General features: G+C 37.9%; 1 pseudogene; it reads left to right on the top strand.

The window, feature by feature from the left end:
* Positions 1 to 280: 280 nt before the first annotated feature.
* On the top strand, positions 281 to 855 carry LOC125401423 (peptidyl-prolyl cis-trans isomerase H pseudogene; annotated as a pseudogene).
* The last annotated feature ends 23,108 nt before the right edge of the window (positions 856 to 23,963 follow it).

Genomic DNA, 23,963 nt, shown 5'->3' with positions numbered 1-23,963 from the left:
TAAATAAATTGTGTCTATAGCAAAACTTCAGCCTGTTATTGAAAAGAATTTAAATTTCACTCTTCCATAGTAAATTTAATTCAGAAGTGACTTAAAAGCACATAATGTAAAAATGACTTCTATAAATAATCCTTTGCTGGGGTCCTTTGAACAAATGAAATAATAAGCTCAGAACTTTTTGTGATTGTTACAAACTATTTCAGTAAATTTTATACTTGTATTTTAAATGGGAAGGAAACCAATTTATCTTTATAATATTAAAAACTAAACTTGAGGTGGCAAATTCAAGTCCGGTCAATCCGGTGGTCTTCTTTGATGTCAGCATTGGTGGCCAGGAAGTTGATCACATGAAGATCGAGCTATTTGCAGACGTGGTGCCAAAGACGTCAGAAAACTTTAGGCAATTCTGCACTGGAGAGTTCAGGAAAGATGGTGTTCCGATCAGATACAAAGGAAGCACCTTCCGTAGGATCATAAAGGATTTCATGATTCAGGGCAGAGATTTTGTTAATGGAGATGGTACTGGAGTCGCTAGCATTTACCGTGGTCCATTTGCAGATGAAAATTGTAAACTTAGGCAATCGGCTCCAGGCCTGCTTTCCATGGCAAACAGTGGTCCCAATACAAACGGCTGCCAGTTCTTTATCACATGTTCTAAGTGTGATTGGCTGGATGGGAAGCACGTAGTGTTTGGAAAAATCATTCATGAACTTCTGGTGATGAGAAAAATTGAGAATGTTCCCACGGACCCTAACAATAAGCCCAAACTGCCAGTGGTAATCTCCCAGTGTGGGGAAATGTTATCTAGCCCAAGACTGAACCAGGTCTTCTGTCCTGGGTGATTCTCTCCTTGAGTCTGACAAGTTGAACTGACCTCTGCCTCCACAATGTGTGAACCAGGACCTGGAAGTATCACAAATGAGAACCAAGATCTTGTTTAAATTTTGAACTGTAAATAAAGGATTAAAAAAAATAAAACTTGAATGATTTGAATATAAATGTTATTATAAGAAATGATTAATACCCATCCAATCATTGTTTTTAACTAGTTCAAAAGGTACATTTTGTGTGCATAAGAGATTTTAAAAGGTCTTGATATTGTGAACAATAAAGAATTCCTTGAAAACAGTGATGTGTAGGAGCAAAGATGAGACATTATCAAAATGTTAGAAAGGTCTCTTGAAGATGCTTCTGTGGACTCCATAAAATGATCTTTCACACTCAATGGTCACTGTCTGCTTCAGGAAGATGACCTGAGGATGCCTTTGCATTCTTGGGATGTCAAGGATGTTGCTGAGGAGCTAGAATTTTACTCATACTTCCAATTTAAATAGCAGTCTAATACAAACCAGTTGTCTGAGAAGATTTTAAATATTCGAAACAGTTAAGGTTCTCAATCATTTTAAGTATACATTTTATAAAATGTAAAACAAAATGAAATTTTAGACAGGTCAAGTGCAAGTAAACTCTAAAGGCAGTTAGTATAGGGACTGAAGACATCTAAAAGTACACTTTGCAACTCATTTTGGTGGCGGTGTATGAAAAGGAACATAAAATCTCGTTAATATTTTGAACATTTTGTACTAAGTAAAATAAAAAAATCTTGGATCCATTTGGATATATAAAATATAATATTTAAACTTAGTTTCACTTTTTGGCTTGTTTAATGTGGTTACTCGTATGTGTGTGTTTTTATTCACAGTAGTCTGGAAGCATCTCTCGTCTCTCAACCTCTCTGGGCAGACTGCCAGTAGAGCCAGGGACATCATAATATTTTCCTAACTGGCTTCCAGTGTTTTTACTTTCAGTTCAACCTCCATCTATTAGTAGCGATACCACTAATGCCTCCCATGTCTAAGACTCTTTCAATAGCTCTTTCCTACTTCCCCAGACTAACATCCCAGGATTTTAAGCAAAATGAAGAGCTTGCCTCTGCTCACTTCTCTAAAGTCATTTTGTTTTAACCAATCCTCTTGCAACACAAAGTCCCATTCACAGGGCTGCACTGCCTTGCTGCAGGGATTCTACTCACGCTACTGTGAGGTCAACTCCGAGCCTTGCGTGCTAAGGCTCATAAATCCTTCCAGATCAGCTGGGACAGGGCCATCCTTTATACATCTTTAGTTGTTTGTTAGTATTTCCCCCCAAGTCCTTTCAGAGACTTCCCAGTGTTCTTGGAAATACATAAAAGATGCGCAAACAACTGATGCCATAGTTCGCACTTTTCTCTCTTCGTGTCGCCTACATTTATTCATTTGTAAAATAAGGATCCTCCATATGAGGACTTCAATAAGTATTGCATGAAATAACATATAAGCTCATAAAATACCAGGTATCTCATAGGGCTTCTCCACTGATATCTTTAGGAACATTTAATAACTTTTAATAAAAATCACACTTGCATCATATTTAAAGATTTAACCTTCAACCTTTGAAGGAATATATATTTCATTTTATAGTTTATGCTGGATGCTTTAAAGTTCAGAGTAATAACTTTAAAAATAATGGCTACCACTGTGGAAAATCCCAGTGCTGCATAATCTCACTTGAAATACATGCAGAGATTTAAAAAAAATAGACTTGATGCTTCTTATGATAATGAGAAAAAAATCTTGCTTAAAATTCACAGAAATAGAAAATACTGTAATAGAAATGTTAAAGGAAGTTAGTACAATGAATATGCTTATAGTTCTTTAAAAGGTTAATGCTTTTCTATTTCACTACATTACCCTACTTCAAAATAGCTTCAAATTAACTCGAACTAACTTTGATCTATCTGAGGTCCAATTTAAAGATTTTAATTGAAAAGATATAAAATAACCAATTTTGATTGAATTGTAACTTCAGGCTTCTGGTACAAATTAAATATGATTGTATATGTGATGAAAAATAAGTATATCTATTTATCATCTGCTTCCAGACTATAGCATTGTCACAACTACCCACATGAAATTGTAGAACAGGGGAGTATTCACTTGTCAATGACTTCGTTTAACCAAAAGTTGATGTAGAAGGAAGGTGAACACATTTGCTTCCTTAATTACTCCTTGCTGAACATCCCACAATGACAGTAACTTGTTCTCAAGATACGCCCAAATTACCTTGCTTAAAAATAAAAATTAAATTTGCTCAAAGAGTTTATTTTTAATTTGTTTAGCAGATGTTTTGAACATCAAACACTAGAAATGACAATTTTATTTTCTTTGTCTTTAAAAAGTGGGTATTATTTTTCCCTAGAGACATAACAATCCTGTATAATATGTTTCAGAGGTAAATTTGTCTCTTTGCTTATATAGTGAAATATAATTTCCAATATAATTAAAATTACTGCAAATGATTTTATGGAAAACAGTCAGGGTTGTTGGAAGACCTTTTCATTCTATAAATACTGCCTTAGTTAGGGTTACCAATTGCTGTGATGAAACACTATGACCAAAAGTAACTTGGGAATGAAAAGGTTTATTCAGTTTATATATCCCAAGTCGCAGTCCGCTGACATCAGTCAAAGCATAAAAGTGAACTGGGCAGGAACCTGAAGGTAGAAGGTGGTGCAAAGGCCATGGAGGCATTCTGCTGCACACGATTTATTCAGCCTGCTCTATTATAGCACTCAGAACCACCAGCCCACGGTAGGACCATGCACACCATGCTGAGCTCTCCCTCATCAATCTAATGAAAATGCCCTCCTGGCTTACCTAAAGCCCAGTATCATTTTCTCAGGTGAAGGTCCTTCCTCTCAGATGACTGTAGCTTGTGTGAAGTTGACATGAAAACTAGCTTGTATACGTCTTTTTATTTTCATAAAGTTTCACCTCATTTCAAAAAGAAATATATTCATATCTCAACCAAATTTTATACACACACTAATCCTTTGCTCTTATCATCTTTTGTCTCAAAATACTGATAAAACTGATTGGCTTGAAAAGTGAAGGCTCAAGACAGGGATCAGAGCACAAGTTCTTTGCAATCAAGTGTAATCACTGGTGCTGAACCAGCAGCTTAGCTCTTTACCATGTATTTGACCAATGCCACACAGTAAAAGTGTGAACTTCGGGATCTGCTGAAGTAGCTTCCTTAGGAATGGAATAATAGGGTTAGAGAAGTTATGAGTTTGAAGGTAGGTGGCTCACAAGGTTTCTGTAACGAGTAGCTGTCAACTTTTTACTCTCTAGGAACTCATAAGTCTAGCAATTGCATATAACATGAGGGCCAGGCTGCTTGTTGGAGTTTCTGTCCTGCCCAATTCCCACAGCTAGTAAGCCCCCAAAGAAAATCACACAGCGGTCTCCATAAGTTATAAAACTGATTGGCCCATTAGCTCAGGCTTCTTATTAGCTCTTGTAGCTTATATTAACCCATTATCCTTATCCGTGTTATCCACATGGCTCAGTACCCTTTTCAGCGGCTCAGGTCACATCCTGTGTCTTCGGTGATCTGGGCAGGAGTGGGGAGAGAGCTTCTGTCTTCCCAAAATACTCGTGTTCTCATTGCCCACCTCTACTTCCTGTCTGGTTGACCCGTCTATACTTCCTGCCTGAGTCAATCAGTGTTTATTTAAAACACTGATTGACAGAATACAGACAATTCTCCTGCACCAATTACACATGTATTAAACTATTTAATTAGTATAAAACCCCTATGAAACAGATAGCATGATTGTGTTTATTTCCAGAAAAAAAACATCCAAGGGTGTGAGATAATTAAATAACTTGCCAAGAAGTAAATCTATAACATGTTGAGGCTAGACTTGTTAAGAGAACATCTCAAGGATATGCTTTACTCATGCTTCAAAGTAAAAGAGAGTTGTAGGACAGAGAATGTCCTCCATTCAGTGACCCAATAAACCACAGTCCACCAGCGGCAGAAAAGTAGCCCTGAAGAGTGGACAGTACTAGAAAGAAGCATCTTAACTAAAAAGCATGCTGTAACACCAGCACAGTGAACAGCTGATGATGTTTCTAGAAACAAAGATTCTGAAGAAAGCTGCTGGAGTGGTCAGAATACAAATAAACAAGTGGCAAGGTCAGGTCAGGCATGAAACGTAGGCATTTTCTTCTTCATAAAGAGGTGTCATTGAGGCTTTAAGCAAATAACTTAAAGCACATGAGTTTTGGTGATTTATTATTGATGTTAGCGTGCTTTATTTTTTTTGAGCAATATAGGAATAAACACATATCTTTGTAATGTTAAATTCTACTACTAGAATTTGTGATGTGGCAAACTGACAGACTTTATTGACTTTACATGGGAGGCCTCACTCTCTCTGAGGAGTGGATGGGGTATGCGGGAGGGAAGAAGTTGGGGGAGCAGGAGAAGTGGGGGAGAGGAAACTGGAATTGTTATATAAAAATAAAAAAGATTTCTTAGAAAAAGAATTTTCTGGATTAACTGCTTTAAAACGTGATTTTTCTAACAGTCTGACTTAGCTTCATCTCTCTCTCAATGATATGCCTTTGGCAATGACGCAAGGGAATGTCTGACACACAGATCAGTGTATATCATATACCATGTTTGATGTTAACTTCCTCATGTTACATGACATTTCATAGTATAGCTGGCTTGAAGATTAGCTAATGCTCTCCAATGAACAACAGCTCAAAGGGTATTTTGTCAACTAATGTACGTAACATGTCATAATCCACCATTTTTGGGTGACTTCTGCCGGGCTCCAGAGTTCAAGGGTAGGAGCATGAGGATTAGAATTATTAAGCAAAAGGAACATAGATATAATAGAAATAAGAGGCAGAAATGTAGGATAGTATCAGGAGGGACATCCAGTGACTACTGAAAGTTGCAGGTGTTAAATTTCCATTTGCTTAAATATCCTGACCCCAAAAGGTAGGCCTACGTTTAAAAACTGCATTCACATGGTACAAGGAATGAATAGGTCAGTTGACGGTTTACAGGCTACATTCTTAGTTAAACATTCTGTTGCCAGAACAAGACAAGTAACACTCACACACTAGACCAAAACATTCTGTAGGCAAACCACTCCCTGGGTGGAATCCATAGTTACCTTACTAAGGGAGTAGGAACTTGGTTGGATCCTTAGACTTTTGTTTGAGGTAGAAACAGGCATCCGTCTTAATATCTAAAATACCAGGTCTGGATTTTAGCCATACGTGTTGGCAATAATCTTGAGAGAGCAAAACTTTTAGATCTAAATCAAGGTGGGACCTATGTTTGAGGTAGAAACAGATCTACTTTTTAATACCTGAAATGCCAGGTCTGGATATTAGCCATACCTGTTACTTGAACTGTTGGTAATAACCTTGACGGAACTCTTCAAACTCTCTGACATTTAGTCAAAACAGAATGAACCCATACCAATGTACCCTGTCAGCTACACAATTTTTGTTGTTTTTCATGATGTCTTAGAAAGATCTATCCTCCTTCTGTTTTATTTCCTTCCTATACCAAAAAAGAAAACTACCATGTTAATTGCTCTATTTTTTCACTAAGCTCAAGTTTATTTATTAAAACTCAATTCTTGCAAAGTTTATTCATATTATTTTTAAAATGATGCTGCGTGAGATTTTCATTGGAAAGTATATCTTAGGTTAACAAAAGTGACCTGAGAATGGGGAAAAGATAAAGCATGGGAAGGTGAAGTTTAAGGTAGGTTCTGTGACTTAGTTTCACATTGACTCAATCAGTACCCATGAAACTAAGTAAAAATCAGAAATGTAATGATATATTGTTACCCAAACAAAGCATTTTAAAGATAACATAAGTTTTTTTTCAAAGTATTGAATTCTATCAAAATTTAAAGTATGTGACTTCATATGTGACATTTTGAATATATGGACAATCACTTCCACATTAAAAATAAACTTAGGAAAATAATAGGAATAAATTAGTGACAATTATTTCCTTATTTTAGCCACATTAAATAGCTTCTGGGTTCTCAAAGAAGACAAATTCATGCACATATGATGATATAATTTTAAAATGTTTTTAGTGAGAAATCATAAATGGGAAGAAAGGAATACGGAGTATAATATCTAGTTGAGGCAACATTTTAGCATTTTTATGAGTCTGTCACTCATTCTTTCCTTCTGCTAGCAACTATATATTTGTAATTTCATAAAAGAATGTATCTTGTTAATAAGAAAGCTACAATGGTTATTAATATGTGATAGATTTATTAACATTCTATTATGGTAGATGAGAAAATGCTCTTAATTGTGGGGGGAAAACATAATTTTTAAAGAGATACTCTAAATCTTTTCCTAGTTAATTTTTATTTCTTCATCTGAATTATGATTCCTTTTGAGTTCTTAATAAATGACAACATATGTGTGGGCATGTGGAGCATATTTTCCAAATAGACAGCATTTTCACTGTCATAGCAGGCTTTTAGGTCTTGAAAATATGACACGTTTTTTCTCTTCATTAAAATAATCAGAACTAGAACATTTTTATAGTATTTTCTGTGAAAAATGTCCAAAAGTATTGTCTTGCGATTGTTAAGGCAACTTCTTTCACTTGGGCCCATAACTTTCTCATTTGATTTCACGGGTCTAAACGAGCTGGGCATAGAAGGTACTTCAAATTGCTAGATTACAGAGTTCCTAGAAAATATATTTGCCATGCTTTACATTTAGAAAGCCCTCTATGAGCTATTGTGTTTGAGTGTCTAGTCCTGAACTGAGCATTCAGTTTGGGGAGGCATGGAACCTTGAACAGGTAGGGCCTAGCTTGTGGGGTGGTGGTTGGGACATGACTTTTATGGTTTATTATCTGGTCTATCTCCAATAGAAGCTTTCTGGTTCTTGAGCCCCACAGAATGTAACCAGACTTCTCAAGCTCCTGTTGCTATGACCTTAAACAACGTTCGTAACTATCCATAGTTCATCAAGATAATCTTGATAGACTCTACCCACTCAAGAGTGATCCAGAATAAATCCTTTTTTCCATCAGTTATTCTGTTCCTGTGGAAACAACTCTATGGATATCATTAACTTTTAATGTGGTAAGTTAAGTAAAAACAGTCAGAAAAATAGAGTCTTGGTTGTGCTTTTGCAGCAGAATGGCAATTATATGATAAAATACCACCATACATCTACATTCAATGTTTAATATTTACATCATTAGTTACATATATTTAGATTAGAACAAATCCCAAACAACTGTGTTGACCATGTATCATTTCTCTTATCATTTGGACTTTTTCTATAAGTGACATTTTTCACCAATCTAAGCCCAGAACAGTTTCTTATTTATAAGAACTCAACTAACACATCAAAAATGACTATATGTTTAGAGATTTAATATTGTAAGATGTTGATCAAGTAAATTAAACTTTAATGGTGTTGTGGAAAAAATAATATTTCCAGCAAATGTCCTTGATTTGTATAATTTATTTAAAGCAAGCTTTATTATTAAACCATTTTAAGTACGAACAAGCAAATATAATCACACATATTGTAAGGAGGTATTCGTATTGTAAATGAGATATCTGCATTTCAACACATTCAAGTCTGACCACGGAATGAACTTTAATGTGCTCTATTCAGTTCCTCATGAAGACTGCTTCACAGGATAGCAGCTTAGTGCTGTCCATTCACCAGAGCCCAAGGCACTTTGGAGATGCAGTCTTTAAAAGCACAATTAATCAGGGTAATATAAGAAATCAGAATCTTTCTGTCATTAACATCTCCATATTCTCTCTGTTGGTTTGAACAAAGAACCTTAGAAACCAAGACAGATTGAACAATAACCTATGTCATCTGCATTCATGTGAACTGAGAACCTGGAGAAACCATTGAAGATTGACTTTTCAGTGTTTGCTGTATTCATTCTAAATAGTTTGGTTTGGTTTGCATATTGAACATGTATCATGTCAGAAATATTTAATCTAGACATGGTGGATATATCTAGAACCTCAGCCCTTTGATGTAAGACCATTTTGAACTACATAATGAGACTCTGTGTTAAAGACAAACAACAAAAATAGCTAATGTATGTGTATTATACTTTTACAGTATTCTCCTGGAACAGGCAAATGCTGTAGATTCTAATAAACAACAAGAAGGATCATGTAGCTTCTGAGGGTACATTCCAAGGCTACCACTACCCAAGGTTAGTCCTAACAAGATCTGAAACAGCTAATATCCAGGATTCAGAAGAGAGGAAGGTGGGGACTTTCCAGGTAAGATTTCTGCTACGAGGTTCATTGAAGGCAGACAGAGATAAAGTTAGCATGGAATGTCCAGGAATGGGTTAGAAGGGGGACTAATTATCCAAAAATAATGCATATGGCAAGAATACATATCTAGAGAGATTATCATTAAGGAATGTAACCTCTAAATTCAGAACTGAGTTTTAAACGTTGGCCCATAGGCAAGCAAGATCAACTGAGGCTGGGTTCTCAGAAATGTTGATTACTGTTTTTATGGCCTCATCTCAAAGACTTTGGTAAGCTGACCTAAGCCAGGCAACCAAGCTGCTGATAGTTCATCAGTGAAGAATGTAATTTGAAGATACTTTGTTCTTTGAAGGCCCCATGGCAGATGGCAGACTGTCAACTACTTCATCAGTTGTTCCTATCATTAAAGTTTTTCTTCCTTCAACTGATTGTCAGTTCAGTGGTATCCCATGAGCCAGATACCAACCCCCACCAATCAAAAGTAAAATAATTTAATTAGTTTCAGATGAACATCACGATGGATAGAAGTGCTTCAATATCTTCAAAGATTTCAAAGTTTCCAGAACCTAGATGATTGTCATTCTGAAATTTTGACCAAGGAGATATTTGTACTTTCAGAGTCTCATTTTAGTTGTTTGCCTGGCTGGTCCCTACTTGTGGTTGAAAGTTTCTTCCATAAGGTCATCCACAAATGTTGTCTCCCGTGTCAACTATGTCACCTGTACAGACTTCCTCTGTAGGCGTAGTATTCACAGGTGTGATAACTACAGAGCTCACATTGCTCTGCTTGCTGTGGCAGGCATCCCTGTTGAAACCTAAAGAAGTGTCTGAAGGAGGGCAAGAGCAGTAAGCCACATGGAAGCCATATTCCAGTCTGCTAGAGCCCTGTGGTGCTGTGTTGACTCACTATCAAATTCCGCCACCATTAAGCTGGAATAGCAGCTTTGTTCCATGGTACTGTTCTGGTACTTAATGGAAGAATACCATATGGACTCTTATAAAAGTTTCTAAGAAGCTGGCTCTTTTTTAATATAATAATCTTTCTTTAAACATATTAAAAATACAGTTTAGTGAACGAGCCAAAGGTCACATAGCTTGGAAGAGATAGGCATATTTGAAATCTGACTACATTTTCTTCGTATTTGTGTCATCATGGTGCTTTGATCCAGATCATGCTTTCCACCTTTATATGCTTTAGAACAAAGACTGCACCTCTGAAAATGTCTGGTTTAGCTGTTATTTCTTTCATGGCTTTCAGAATCATATTTTGTTGAATTATGTTTACCAAGTATACAGAAAATTTCTGGCAGTCCTCTATTTGAATGATCCCCGCAATGGAATATTGAAAAATCTCCACTTCTTCCCCATGGTAGGGTGTCTCCATAGAAGGATCAAGTACTTCCTGCCCTTCTGATATGTCGCATCCGCCTCGCCAGCGAAGAAGACACAACACCGGACTCTTCTCACTGCGGTTTTATTCAGGACCTTTGAACAATATTCTCACCCTCTCTCCCAGGGCAAAACCAGCCTACAGCTTAAATAACCTCTGGGTAGCCAACCCCAGCAAGCCACGTGGGAAACATAGATAGGTCCAGAAACACAGAAGCAAGCCAGATCCTTAGCGTTAGCCATATATGGAGTTGTTCACACCTGAGAGCACTCACTATTGGGAAGGTGGAAGGTAGAAACCAGCGCCACCTTTAAGGTGTGGCATCATGCATATCTCTACAGTGGACCATGTGACCTGCCATTACTGTGCATCATCTTGAAATGAAACTTTGAAGTTCCTTTTCCTGTGCTTCAAGACCATGGTGAACAGACAGGAACAGCAGAAGAGACCAAGAGGTACTGAAAAAGATGTGACCAAAGTTGTCCATGAAAGACCTGTGTAATAATTGCAACTGATTAAGATCAGGCATAATTTAGACTCTTTCTGTTGATAAGGGAGTCATCGAAGAGCAAAACAGGCTCTTGAGCAAAAGTCAGATGCTGTCCCCATTTCATTGCATCAGATACAACTGCACACAGACACCACAGGGCCAGAGGCTATGGCTCCACTAAAATATGGGTGGCTATTACTTTGTCCAAATCCCTAGGAAATAGTCATAATAAATTTCTGAGAAACACTGAGGTGGAAAACACCATAGATATTCTGTTCTATATGTTTCCACGTTTCTAAGATGCTCCAATGACTAGTTTGTGTTTTCTACAACTGCTTTTTTTTATAAATAACTTTTTAAAATTGATTTTATTGAGCTCTGCATTTTTCTCTGCTCCCCTCCTTGCCTTTCCCTTCCTCTTCAACCCTCTTGCATCTTCCACATATTTCCAGTTTACTCAGGAGATCTTGTCTTTTTCTATTTCCCATGTAGATTAGATCCACGTATGTGTCTCTTAGGGTCCTCATTGTTGTCCATGTTCTCTGGAATTGTGATTTGTAGGCTGGTTTTCTTTGATTTATGTTTAAAAACCACTTATGAGTGAGTGCATATGATAATTATCTTTCTGGGTCTGGGTAATCTTACTCAGTATGATGTTTTTTAGCTCTATCCATTTGCCTGCAAATTTCAAGATGTCATTATTTTTTTCTACTGTGTAGTACTCCATAGTGTAAATGTACCATGTTTTCCTTATCTATTCTTCAATCGAGGGACAGTTAGGTTGTGTCCAAGTTCTGGCTATGACAAACAATGCTGCTATGAACATAGTTGAGCACATATCCTTGTGGCATGATTGGGCATCCTTTGGGTATATACCCAAAAGTGGTCTTGCTGGGTCTTGAGGAAGATTGTTTCCTAATCTACTGAGAAATCTCCAAACTGATATTCAATGAGGCTGTACCAGCTTTCACTTCCACCAGCAATGCAGGAGTATTCCCTTTAGCCCACAACCTCTCTAGCAGAAGTTGTCATCAGTAATTTTGATCTTGGCTATTCTTATAGGTGAAAGATGGAATCTCAGAGTTGTTTTGATTTACATTTCTCTGATGATTAAGGTTGTTGAGCATTTCCTTTAGTGTCTTTCAGCCACTTTAGATTTCTCTGTTGAGAGTTCTCTGCTTAGGTCTGTACTCCACTTTTTATTTGATTATTTGTTCTTTTAAGGACCAATTTCTTGAGTTCTTTGTAATTTTAGAGATTAGGCCTCTATTTGATATGGGGTTGGTGAAGATCTTGTCCCATTCTTTAAGCAACAATTTTGTCTTGTTGAACATATCCTTTGCTTTTCAGTTTTAGAATGTCCCATTTATTAATTGTTTCTCTCAGTGTCTGTGCTGCTAGGGTTATATTTAGGAAGTAGACTCTTGTGCCAATGTATTCAAGTGTAATTCCCCCATTCCCTTCTATCAGGTTTAGTGTGGCTGGCTTTATGTTGAGGTCTTTGATCCATTTGGACTTGAGATTTGTGCATGGTGATAGATATGGATCTATTTTGATTCTTCTACATGTTGATATCCAGTTATGCCAGCATCACTTGTTAAATACACTTTCTTTTTTCCATTTGATATTTTTTGCTTCTTTATCAAAAATCGGGTGTTCGAAGGTGTGTAGATTAATGTTTCGGTCTTTAGTTTAGTTCCATTGGTCCTCCTGTCTGTTTTTATGCCAATACCACATTGTTTTTAATACTGTAGCTCTGTAGTAGAGTTTGAAGTCAGGGATTGTGGTGCCTCCAGAAGTCCTTTCATTGTATAGGATTGTTTTGGCTATCCTGGGTTTTTTTCTTTTCCAAATGAAGTTGAATACCGTTCTTTTGAGGTTTGTAAAGATTTTTGCTGGGATTTTGTTGGACATTGCATAGTATCTGTTGATTGATTTTGGTAAGAATGCCATTTTTACCATATTAATTCTACCTACCCAAGAGCATGGAAGATCTTTCCACTTTCTGGTGTCTTCTTCAATTTCTTTCTTCAAAGATTTAAAGTTCTTGTCATACAAGTCTTCCACTTCTACAACTGTTTTTACAGTTAACCTTTTACTCATGTTGACTGATCTTTGAAAGTTTCATGTTGGAGATATTATTGACCATGAAATATATATATATATATATATATATATATATATATATATATATATATATAGGCTATATATAAAACTCCATATATATAAATAACTAGCTTTGAACTTTGAAAACCTTAGCTGTCATGTGGATGGAATAAGAGCATTAGATGTGCAAGCATGAGGATCAAGTTCAGATACTAGCACCTATAGAAAAAGTTGCAGTTATACACACCTGTAACCCTAGGGATATAAGCTCTAGGGATGGAGGCAGAAGGATCACTAAGTCTTGCTGGTTGCCTTTCAATTACAGGTTCATTGAGAAATCCTGATTATGGTGGAGAGTGATTAAAGATGCATGATTGACATCTTGCTCTGATCTCTTTAAAAGTGAATACCTGAACTCACATGTGTGCACACATGATAGACTACACACACACACACACACACACACACAGAGAGAGAGAGAGAGAGAGAGAGAGAGAGAGAGAGAGAGAGAGAGAGAATAAAACAACAGGCTAATGTTATGACGTAGTGGGTTAAAGCACTTGCTACTAAACCTGAGAACCTGAGTTCTATACAGGAGCTCAAATGGTAGAAGGAGAGAACAAACCACTACAAGTTGTTCTGTGACAGTCACATGGGCCATGATATGTGTGCATGCATACGCACAAATATACACAAAATAAATAAATAGAATGCAAAAAATAAAATTTTAATGATCAGATTCTCAAAACTTTCAACCTAAATTCTTCTAGTGAGCCTAGTCTCTGTATCTCTTTTAGTGCCCTAGGCATTCTTTAAAAATGTTTACTATTTTATTACTACATGCCTGTCTGCTATCTACTCAGCAGACAATTCCCTTTCTGTGCTTTTTACCTGAGTGAAATTGTTACCTTTGGTTCTATTAGTTCTATTATTTTTGCCTGTTGATCTTTTTACAGGAAGTTCCCGCTGTATCAATTTTAGGCTTGTTGACCCAGTCAGAACTGCTTCTATCATTAGGATGTTTCTTCTGGTTAATATAAAGTTTTACTATCAAAACATGAGAAAAAAATCAACATTTAATTTGGAATTGTAGATGGTTTTTACAGAAAGAAACAGTCTAGACTTTCCCATTACTAGGGTGGGGTGGGAAGGCTTTGAAGATTATAACCCAGTCTCTGGTAACAGCCTCATTCTCTGTGTCTTGGTCTGCCATGGTATGAGCAATCTTTACTACATACTTCCATAACCACAGACTGTATTGTTTCCCTGAAGTATAAATCTAATTAATCTTAATAGTAAAATATAAGAGTTAGGTATTGGGGTAAAAGCCTAAAGGATCATAGAAGGAGAGAATCAGCCACCAATTGTTGGTTTCCTCTGCAGTTCCTTGACCTAAACGGAAAAGATCCTGTCTCCTCCCCGCCTTACTGCCTTATTATTACTTTCTTTCATTTCTCTGTGGAGACTCCAGACTTCTGGGGTTAACTAGTGGCTATCTCTGCCTTCTGACTTCAAGCAAGCTTTAATTGTCAGAACACAAATAAAACATCACATAACATTCCCTAATTTTTGTTTAAAAATGTGGTGATTTTGATTAAAATAGCAAACCTATATACAATAAATGCAATAAATATATACAAATATTTAGAGATAAGAATTATATTATCAATGTCTAGCCCATTTGTATTTGACAAATTCAGAGAAAATACTCCATTATCTCTCCTAGCTTGGTGAGTTCAAAGTGTTATATCTAATTTATTTTCTATCCTAATATGTACTACCAACCACAAACTGTCCTTTTATATCTTCAACCTTATACACTTTATACTTCTTTTGTGAGTTATTTTTCTGAATTTGTTAACAAAGAAACTATAACTATCTAGTCTTCAACACCATTAGAGATCTGAGAAGAATATAGTAATGCCTGAATAAACAAGAAGTACAGAGAAAGCAACTTCCAAAATTAAGAAATGGCATATACAGTTGGTTGCCTGGACAGTTACTCGAAATTCCTCTGCAACATTGGAGTATAGTAAAAATAATAAAAACCCAGAAACACACACTGCAGTTCAAAAAGAAGATCAAAAAGCAGAGCAGCCAAGCCACTAGAGAACTTTTCCCTCTAAAAAATCTTTATACTGAAAGAGAATGAGTTCCTGTCTCATCCCAGCTTATATTTCTCTCTGGTGCTGGAATTAAAGGTGGTACCCCCACAATCTGGAACTGTTTCTGCATTGATCTTGTATAGCCCAGTGTAGCATTGAAATCACAGAGATCCACATGCCTTTGTCTCCCAAATCCTGGGATTAAAGGTGTGTGACACCCACTTTCTGGCCTCTAATGACTTAGTTTCAATTTCTTGTCTTTACGCAAACTTTAGTTATAAAACATAAATAAAATAACACCATACTGGGCTGTGGAGAGCTGCGTGGAGCCGCACCTTGAAAATGGCACTGGCTTTCAACTCCCGAAATCCCGAAAGCGAGTGCTCTCCATGGTAAACAACACCATATTTGGCTAAGGCCGGAATCACGCCATGATCATAAGCTGCTTGCGAGTAAGTGGACCTATAGACAGTGCCCATGCGGCAATCCAGGATTGGCGGCTCAGGCCTACTTCAGGACTGGGAGGAGCTTGCCCGGGGAGAGAAGCGTGAAAGAAGCCATTGTAAGAAGGTCCTAATTAAACTGTTTGCAAGAAGAGCTCCAGTGTCGCATCTTCCTTGCTAGTTGAGGCGGTCGTGACAGGTGGTAGCCCGTAAGAGGATGAAGCCACTTCCTCTCCCTGGAGCCCAGAACATGCTGCAGTCAGGGGGTGCACCGGTAAAGTCCTCAAGGTAAGATTGGGGATCGGCGTCAAACGCGGGTTATTTGCTCTCACCTGTAGACAAAGGGAGAGTGGGGAAAGTAGAGCTGCAACTAGAGCAGACAGGTCAAAAGTGAAAGTTGAGCTGTGACTACAGTGGACGGGCTACGGGGCTGTAGAGCGCATTCGGTTCGCAAGCCCGACAGACCGAATGTAAAATCGCCAGATACTATTGACAGATTACTACCTACTTTTGACAGCTTGGGTACTCCTGAATACAGTGCTCTGGTTCGTCATTTTTACTTATTTCTGTAGGGGGTGTATTGAGAATTCTCGGCGAACAGACATGGGGAATTCTTCTCTTCCAATTTTTTTCTGGCTTTGAACGAGCTGCTTCTTTCAAAAAATCTGAAAATTAAGAAAAGTATCCTAGGGAGGTTCCTGGAGGAACGCGACACCATCGCTCCTTGGTTTGCAGTCTCCAGGAGACTTACGATCCCTTCATGGGAAAAACTAGGTAAGGACCTTGATTTTGCTGCAGAGCAGGGAACGCTTAAGGGTGGAGTAAGACTTCTCTGGAGACTAGTACGAAGCTGCCTGGGTGATCAGAAATGTGGTGAGGCGGTATAGAATGTCCAGGCCACATAAGAAATGTTGTAAGAAGAGAGGTCTGAAAAGGAGGCTTTGGAGAAAGCACAGCCAGAAAGGAGTAAAAAGAATGAACGAACAAAATTGTACCCCGGTCTCTCTGAGCTCGATGAGTCTGATAGCCCTGACTCTAGCCAGTCGGGAAGGGATAGTGGTGGTGAGGACGATGTGGAAGCTATAAAAGCGGCTCAAAGAGCTTTTGAAAGGGTGAAACTACACGGAAAAGGGAGAATAAAGAAAGGTCAAGATCAGAGAAGGGACCTTACTCCAATGGCTCCTCCTCCTTATTTGAAGACTAGAGAGGCTACAACCAGAAGCTAGTTCAGCCATCCTGGAGGAAGTTCCTTTAATCCTGCCATATGGAGGGAGGTCAGAACCGAGATGATCACTCAAGGAGGATTGAGGATGATGGCGGCTTTTCCGGTCTTCCAGGATCAACAAGGAAATAGATACCATGAACTCTTGGATTTTAAAACGGTTAAAAATCTAGTTGAGTCTGTCCGGACATATGACATTACAGCCTCTTTTACAGTTTCTCAGGTGGAATCCTTAACTAGATTTGCTATGACACCAACTGATTGGGCAAACGTTGCCAAGGCTTGTTTGTCTCCTGGACAGTATTTAGAATGGAAGCCTTTCCTATTTGAATTTGCGCATGCGTAGGCCGCTGTAAATCAGGCTGCTGGAGGACCCCAGGCCGTCTGGGATGCGGACATGTTGCTGGGACAAGGCAGATTTGCAAACAATCAAAATGGGTATCCAGATCAAATATATGAACAGATTAATACTATCGCCATCTGAGCCTGGAAGGCCATGCCTAACAAAGGAGAGTTGAGAGGAAATTTAACAAAAATTATTCGTCAGCAAATAACGAAAGTTTAACTTCATCCTTTCCAATTCGAATCCCCGTGATCCCCTTATGTTGTCTTATTGCTATTGCTAGAACTTCAAGCACTATATTGAAGAGGTATGGAGAGAGTGGACAGCCTTGTCGCGTTCCTGATTTTAGTGGAAAGGCTTTGAGTTTCTCTCCATTCAGTTTGATGTTAGCTGTCGGCTTGGTGTATATTGCTTTTATTATATTTAGGTATGATCCTTGTATCCCCAGTCTCTCCAACACCTTTATCATAACTATGCAGTCGGAGGCCCACATTGGAGCAACGGATTGAGCCCCCCGAGGTCCGGAGGGGGAGCGGAAGGAGGAGGAACATGAAAGACGAAATCAGTACTGCGAGGGATGCTATCACCCACTGATACAAGGGAACGGATCTGATGAGAATTTACCAGGGCCAGTCGGACTGGGACTGAACGAGGACGTGATCTAGCCAGATTCTCGGAATTTGGCCGGATTCTCTGACTGTGGCTGGCCCGGGGTCTTTCTGAAAAGCCATTGACTATGACACTGGGACCTGTTTCCTCTGCATATGCTGGATTTTGGGGATCCAGTCTGTTTGGACGCTCGCCTTCCTGGACCTGGAGGGAGGGGGAGGGACCTGGAGCTTCCCACAGGGCAGGAAACCCTGACTGCCCTGGGGGACGGAGGGGAAGGAGGGGGGGAGTGGGGGGAATGGGAGGGTGTTGGGAGGGGGGGGCGGAAATGGAAACTTTTATAATTTAATAAAATTTACATTATAGTGTAATGTGGTACATGTGGCAGGAAAGAAGAGGAGAGGAAGGTGATTAGCTGTAAGGATCTGACAGGATGAAGAAGGGAGTAGGTATGCATGATGATTAAGAATAAGATGTACTGCATGAAAATGGCATAATGAAACAGTACTTTATATGTAAGCTTTGAAAGTTAATAAAGAATAAAAGATACATGACAATGGACTCCATTTAATAATAATTTATGAGTGTACAACCTATGTTGATGAATCACAAATTAGTTGTAGAGAGCTGAGGAATAAAAGGGAATAATCTGTCAATGAATGTACAGTTTTTATTATAGAAAAAGTTACACAATCACAACCAAATTTAGAGAGATATGTAGCTAGAATAAGTGGATTTAAGAAAGATCATGAATTATGATATTTTATTTCTTTAAAGCAGACATATATGACACTGTGAAACAGGTTCATATCAAGAATGTTGGGTCACCATATACATATGACACAGTTTATTTAGAAGACATAGGGAGTTTGATAGGGGATGTTAAAATGATACGTGTGTGTGTGTATGTGTGTGTGTGTGTGTGTGTTATGAACACTTAAATACAGATGAGCTATATGTTTTTTTTCTTTTTTTTTCTTTTTTAATTTTCTTTCCAATACCCTCCCGCTCCCACCACTCCCCCCACTCCCTCTCCTCCTCCCTCACCATTCCCAAGAGCAGTCAGGGTTTCCTGCCCTGTGGGAAATCCAAGTTCCTTCCCCCTCCCTCCAGGTCCAGGAAGGTGAGCATCCAAACAGGCCAGGATCCCAAAAAGCCAGTCCATGCAGACGAAACAAGACCCAGTGCCATTGCCAATGGCTTCTCAGTCTTCATTTGGACCTTGGGGGCTCAGTCAGCCCCCATGTCAACCACATTCAGAGAGTCCGGTTTGATCTCATGCTCGTTCAGTCCCAGTCCAGCTGGCCTTGGTGAGCTCTCATTCGATCAGTCCCCTTGTATCAGTGGGTGAACGCACCCTTCGCGGTCCAGACTTCCAGTGCTCCAATGTGGGTCTCCGTCTCTATCTCCATCCATCGTCAGATAAAGGCCCCCTCTCCTGGATATTAGAAGTAGGCAAGATTGCCAGGCAAACTTGGGTGCACGGGGGGTGGGGGGGTGGAAGTACGGGGAGATGGTTAGGGAGAGGGGAGAGGGGGAGGATCGGGGATGGATTGGGGGAATGGGAGATGGGGAGGGACGAAGGATGGTTATGGGAGCAGGGAAGTATATATCTCAACTAAGGAAGCCATTTTAGGGTATGCAAGAGACTTGATTCTGGAGGGGTTCCCAGGCCCAAGGAAAGGTCCCCAGATTGTACTCTGGGCAGCAGAGGAGAGGGTGCCTGATCTGGCCTTGGCCCATAACCATACTGATGAATATTTTGCATATCACCACAGAACCTTCATATGGCGATGGATGGAGATAGAGACAGAGACACATATTGGAACACTGGACTTAACTCCCTAGGCCCAAATGAGAAGCAGAGGGAGGGAGATCGTGAGCAAGGAATGAACTATATGTTTTTAAAGACCTGGACTATATCATTCAAAATTAGGTCAGCAGTGCCTAAAAATAGTTTCTGGCCCCTAAATTCTTATAAAATATTCTTTACTAAGTAAAGAATTATCAAACAAATGTTTCTTATTTATTAAGAGTGAATAAAATATGTATCCTATGTGTAGTATGATTAGCAGTGTTAGAAACTTTTATTTACAACGCATTATTTCTGCTTTGCATATTTAAACATGTCAATATATTCTGTATATGTTTATATTACATATAGAAATGCACACTTTATTTAGGACCTGAAATTAACATCCATTTGAATGCATCTTGTAAGGAGCTGTGCAGATTTCAGGAAACCACAAGACAGAATGAATGGCATTTTTCATTACTTTTGCAAGTTCTGTGGTTTGCAATCAAGGGAGAATGGAAAGATTTAAGTAGCGAACACATATTGCATGCTAGTATGTTTCAACTAGCTTTTAAATTTCAGAGTTACACATACAAGTATTTGGATTGAAAATGTAATGGATATGGTTGTGTACATCCTAGCACCCCGAAAGATACATGATATACATAGTTTTGAAAATTTGTTGTTAATCTAGTTCTTGGTCCACTCAAGTGCTTGTGTATCAACACTTTGTGTGGTATTACCAAGCATTGTGTCTCTTTGACACAGTTAAGATAAAATCTTACTTAATTTGCTGTTTGCAAGTAGGGAAAATGGGTTCCATGCTCCCTTCATTGTAACCAAAGGACAGAAGAAACGTCAGTCATTAGCTGTCAATATTTAGAGACATCAGCTCATTTGTCCATCACTGGCAGGTAAAAAATGTTAGCGATCTAAATTCAAACACTTTCTATTTCAGCAGAAATAGCACATTTTGGCTGAGGTTTTGAATAAGTTCTCTCACAGTTCTTGGTGTTGTTTGACTTCTTGGGAAACATGGAAAATTATAATGCATATATGAAAATGATACCAAAAACTAGGCTATCTGTAAAACAGGAGCTTAATATCCATCTTGTAAAGTTTCAAATGTATACATAAGGAATGTGCTGGCCTTCACCAAAACTGACAATTGGATTCTTAATGTCATAATTCACCTTAACTATCCATTATCTTCCATTTTCAATAGTCACAATAAACCCAAACAGCTTTTGTTTTGTTGAAATAGAAATCATATCTCAAGTGCAAAGTTCCTAATGTTTTATGTTACAACCCTAGTAAAATTGATATTCTTTAAAGAAACATCCCCATATTTTGAGTCAATTTGTTTTCATTACTGTTGGATGAATCTCCTGATCAGTTCCCAGAGGTAGATCAGCTCTTGTCTCAACTTTAAGTCTGCAAATAGCTGTTGTCTGTGTGTAACTAACAGTAGATTTTAGCTAAAATATCTTAGTCTATGAACTTCTTCTGGATTCATTAGAATATCTCTGATCATGATTCTCTATATTCTGAAGTAGAAGACTTATGTAGGTTAATGGCTCTTATTTTAAATCCTCATTTGACTACTTCATATGTTGCCAACATCTCTGTGTCTCCAGCAACTCACAGAAACACAAACACAAAAGTGTAGTGAGTTATTCAGCCATCTATGTGACTTTTGCCAGCATAAGGACATTTCTTTCTCACAAGAGGACATGGAAGGCTAAGTTTAGGCCAAGAAAGCTGCACTTGAGAATCTGAGAACCTCATCTTGCTTCTTCACAGGAGGACATCTCCTTTATTTCCATTCAGTTAATTTTATGGAGTATGACCCTTTCACATTCTCATAATGTAAAAATGTCTACTCATTATGTGAGTCATAGTCTTCTCTTCATGCCAAGAAAGATCTTCATGAAGTTAGAACTTCAAAAAGAAGCTAAGTGGAATTTTCAGCAAATTGTTTGACCTCATTTTTATGAGTATTTAAATATTTAAATCATCTGTAGACATTACCATTAAAAAATCCCCAAGCAGCTACATTATTGAATTGAACTAAGCTTTGAGGATGAAATATGCATGAGTAAAATAACATAAATGAAAGTAATAGACTTGAGTTAGAAAAAAATACAAAAGTCATGCATTAAAGTTCTACTTCTAATCAACAACGGAGAAAGCATAAGAAGGAATCTCACATTGAGAAAACATTCAAACTCTGACATTATTCTACAAAGGAACAGACAACTCTAAAATATAAAGGCATTTTCCTACGGTATTCTGCTTTGAATTTTTAGTTGCATTATTTTCGGTTTAAAATGTGTTACGTTCTTACAGCTACATAGCTATTTATACAACTAGGTGATTATAATACTATTAAAACATCTTGTTGCAGAAATCTCCTTTCAGAATATCATCAGTAAAACAAATTACAACTTAAAATGTTTAATTGACAAAACATAGGTATTCAAAATATACATTGTGATACTTTTATATGTCCACATGTTATGATAATCACTGCAATGAAGTCAGTAACTAACACCATTCACAGATCTCCAAAATTTTTCACAGTTGACCAGTGTTTTCTCATTTTATTCATCACTTATTCCTCAGCAGCTGCCTGAATATGCAAGGATTTTTGTTGCTGTGATGAAATACCTGAATACAAAATAATTAGAAGTAGAAAAGACATAATGTGCCCCCCTAATCTTAACAGTCACCACTTTGGTACCTGATTAAATTGGACCATGACAAGAAAAAAGCATTAGAACAAAGAAGGAGAGAGAAAAGGAGAGGTCTATGGAGAAAAGAGGGAGGATGGTGAAGGTAGGAGAAGTGGGGATGGAGGGAGAGGGGGAGAAAGTATGTCTGTGTTCATTGCTTCCCTATCACTTGGTTCCCGTGGACATTCAGCGCTGTGGATGAAGATGAACCTTGTTCAGCTTTGGTCTCTTCCCCTCAGTTACTGATCAATTCTGGTTGTTTCCATCCATGCCTTTACAGGCACTACCAAAGTTTGTCTTATTATTCTTCTAGTCACCTCTCAAACCCACCAACAGGACAAGTTGACCTATCATACTACCATGGCAATGTCTGCAGGAGCTGCCAATGTTTGCAGATCTCATGTCCAGGTGATACCATGGGGAATCTGTTTTCCTATGCCTGACTTTTTTTTCTGATCATATTACCTTTTGGTTTATCTATGTTGCTGCGATCATATATTTTTTTCATTTCTTTTATTACTAAAATATTATTGGATAAACACAATTTTACTTTCATCTGTGCATAAATGGTTTTTTTTTTGACCATTGTGAAAATGTTTCAAGAAGAATTGGGAATGTTGACATATCCTTGATTTCCTGAATTCACGCTTTTGATACTAAGTCAGGAATAAGATGGTTTTGTCATACTGTGGTTTTATTTTTAACTGGGGAAACTTCAAATTGTTGTACATATTAGTTATACTGTATGTATGTATTGCTGTGTGTATCAGTATTGTTTTGTCTGTTATTTTCTTCATATTTTTGTCAACATTGTCATCTCTTATCATTTGAATACAATTATCTTATCAAATGATTGGTGATATTTCATGGTAGTTTTGATTTGCATTTCTCTAACAACTGATGATGTTGAGCATATTTGCATATCTTTGTCCATCATTGTATGTGTTCTTTGAAAAAAATGTCTGTTCAGGTCCTTTGTCTTTGATGTTAGTAATAAGATGTATGGGTTTCTTTTCAAAAGATTTGTTTGTTTGTTATTTTATGTATATGACTGTTTTACCTGCACGTGAGTGCTTTGTGAGTCTACCTGGAGCCTGATGAGGTCAGAAAAGGAGACAGAACCCCTTGAACTAGAGTTACTGACATCTGTAAGCCAGCATGTAGGTGCTGAGATCCATACTCAGGTCCTATGCAAGAACAGTAAGTGCTCTTAACTACTGAGCCATCCCTTCAGCCCCTACATAATTTTTATGCACTTTGTAGATTTGTCCCTCATCACACATTTGATCTGCAAGCCTTTGACCCCATTTTATAGACCCCTTTGCTGTCCTTTCTCTGATGTGTCACTTTAGCTTCTTTTGCCTTGACAGTTTTTGCCAATAAAAAATCAAGAAAAATGCCTTAATAATTCCTTGTATTTTTTGGTTGCAGAAACTTACATTTAAATCTAATTAGTTGTGAATTAAGTTTTTAGATGATATTGAACAAGGAATTGTAGCATGAATGTAATTGACCTTAATAATAAAAACCCCAAGTCAGATATAAGGGTAAAAGCTGAAAGATCGGAGAAGCAG

The sequence above is a fragment of the Myodes glareolus genome, chromosome 4 (genome assembly GCF_982192425.1).
Source record: "Myodes glareolus chromosome 4, mMyoGla1.1, whole genome shotgun sequence".
NCBI lineage: Eukaryota > Metazoa > Chordata > Mammalia > Rodentia > Cricetidae > Myodes > Myodes glareolus.
The sequence above is the reverse complement of the archived record's forward strand: the minus strand, read 5'-3'. Positions and strand labels throughout refer to the sequence as shown.